The sequence below is a fragment of the Lathyrus oleraceus genome, chromosome 5 (assembly GCF_024323335.1).
Source record: "Lathyrus oleraceus cultivar Zhongwan6 chromosome 5, CAAS_Psat_ZW6_1.0, whole genome shotgun sequence".
NCBI lineage: Eukaryota > Viridiplantae > Streptophyta > Magnoliopsida > Fabales > Fabaceae > Lathyrus > Lathyrus oleraceus.
Genome location: NC_066583.1, coordinates 525453604 through 525456648, shown reverse-complemented (window position 1 = coordinate 525456648; position 3045 = coordinate 525453604).

Genomic DNA, 3045 nt, shown 5'->3' with positions numbered 1-3045 from the left:
TAGTGTCCTTATGTTTAATGTGATCTCATGATTAAGTCATACTTGATACATTAAATGGACTATCTATTCTAGGGACTTTATTAGACAAACATAATAAAGAAAAAACCTTTTATTATTAATAAATAATTCGATACAAGTACCAAAAGTATTGGCCTTGTGTTCAATATAGATATAATCAAGAATATTCTAATGGCATTAACATCAATAAAATTGTCAGTGTTAGGGAACAAAGCTAAATCATAGATGAGCAATACAAATATGGCTTCAAAAGCCTCCATGCTACCAGCTTGAGCAAAAGCAGTAGCTCAACATAGAAGCAAATGTTGGAGCGTACCTTTCAGGCATAAAGTTTGATGGCATTGAAGGAGAGGGGCGATCCAAAACGCAGCAGAAATTAAAATTTTCTACTTTAGTGATCCTTACGAATGGGCATGATCAGTGATAGAATTGTTACCTCTTATGACGATTGAAACCTTTGATGCAGATCTATGTGGCGATCGCGAACGTTGAACTATGACCACACCTCTACTCAGTCCACACGAACGGATTCCTTCAATCTCAGTGCTAGCTGCTACGAATGAAGGCTTTGAGTAAGAGAGAAAGAGAGAGAGAGAAAACGAAAATGCAACTGCAATGAATACTTCTGCACAAGGTTTCTATTTATAGAACCACTTGTATGGGCTACAAGCTAAAAAGCCCATTTAAGTGTATGTGGCCCATATTTTATAATATGCCAAAATCACTTAAGCGTGTGGTACCTTACCATATTGCGTACTCTACTTAATTACATCGTACCTTACGATGTTCTACAATTCACTTAAGTGCACCGTACCTTACGGTGTTCCTTAGTTACTCTATCTCTTATCAATCCGTCCTTTGTGTGTGACCCTGTAGGTTTTCGCGGCATTGGCAATTATATTAAATCACGTATTTAACATAATAAACAGTGAGCGGTATCTAGGAACACATCACTGCTACCCAAGACACGAAAATGTCATGTGATCTGACAAATCCTTCTATGATAATACTTATGTGTACAATTACCCTTTTGCCCTTATGTCTATATTGAACACAAGGCATAAACCGTGTCATCCTTGTCCAGTTCAATATTGGGTCCATAGACATTTATCATGTTACGCAGGATGGGAAAATTCCATCTAGGTCACTCATGTCCCTTAGCATGCTTCGTGGAGTACCAATAAACTGTTTTTATGGTCATCCAGTTACGGACAATGTTTGATCAGCAATAAGGCACTTGACTCTACATCTAAGGTCCATAGTGGTTTCAGGTCGAAGGGTGGTATACACCATTATCACCATGAGAATAATTTATGACACTTTTCATAACATTCCATATAGTATTCTCATAGTGGATCAATCCAGTATAAATATTACTCTTAATATTCATACCTATGTTTTAGACTTGATAACTCCTTATCCATGATCCATGAGATGTGATTATCAGTCTATATACATAATAGTCTTAATGCTTTAATGTTATCCCACTTCATAATAGAGCTCGACTATGGATACTTTAAGAATAGTGTCCTTATGTTTAATGTGATCTCATGATTAAGTCACACTTGATACATTAAACGGACTATCTATTCTAGGGAATATATTAGACAAACATAATAAAGAAAAAGCCTTTTATTATTAATAAATAATTCGATACAAGTACCAAAGGTATTGGCCTTGTGTTCAATATAGATATAATCAAGAATATTCTAATGGAATTAACATCAACAAAATTGTCAGTGTTAGGGAACAAAGCTAAATCATAGAAGAGAAATACAAATATGGCTTCAAAAGCCTCCATGCTACCAGCTTGAGCAAAAGCAGTAGCTCAACATAGAAGCAAATGTTGGAGCGTACCTTTCAGGCATAAAGTTTGATGGCATTGAAGGAGAGGGGCGATCCAAAACGCAGCAGAAATTAAAATTTTCTCCTTTAGTGATCCTTACGAATGGGCATGATCAGTGATAGAATCGTTACCTCTTATGACGATTGAAACCATTGATGCAGATCTACGGGGCGATCGCGAACGTTGAACTATGACCACGCCTCTACTCAGTCCACACGAACGGATTCCTTCAATCTCAATGCTAGCTGCTACGAATGAAGGCTTTGAGTAAGAGAGAGAGAGAGAGAGAGAAAACAAAAATGCAACTGCAATGAATACTTCTGCACAAGGTTTCTATTTATAGAACCACTTGTGTGGGCTACAAGCTAAAAAGCCCATTTAAGTGTATGTGGCCCATATTTTATAATATGCCAAAATCACTTAAGCGTGTGGTACCTTACCATATTTCGTATTCTACTTAAGTACATCGTACCTTACGATGTTCTACAATTCACTTAAGTGCACCGTACCTTACGCTGTTCCTTAGTTACTCTATCTCTCATCAATCCGTCCTTTGTGTGTGACCCTATAGGTTTTCACGGCATTGGCAATTATATTAAATCACGTATTTAACATAATAAACAGTGAGCGGTATCTAGGAACACATCATTGCTACCCAAGACACGAAAATGTCATGTGATCTGACAAATCCTTCTATAATAATACTTATGTGTACAATTACCCTTTTGCCCTTATGTCTATATCGAACACAAGGCATAAACCGTGTCATCCTTGTCCAGTTCAATATTGGGCCCATAGACATTTATCATGTTACGTAGGATGGGAAAATTCCATCTAGGTCACTCATGTCCCTTAGCATGCTTCGTGGAGTACCCATAAACTGTCTTTATGGTCATCCAGTTACGTACAATGTTTGATCAACAATAAGGCACTTGACTCTACATCTAAGGTCCATAGTGGTTTCAGGTCGAAGGGTGGTATAAACCATTATCACCATGAGAATAAGTTATGACACTTTGCATAACATTCCATATAGTATTCTCATAGTGGGTTAATCCAGTATAAATATTACTCTTAATATTCATACCTATGTTTAAGACTTGATAACTGCTTATCCATGATCCATGAGATGTGATCATCAGTCTATATACATAATAGTCTTAATGCTTTAATATTATCCT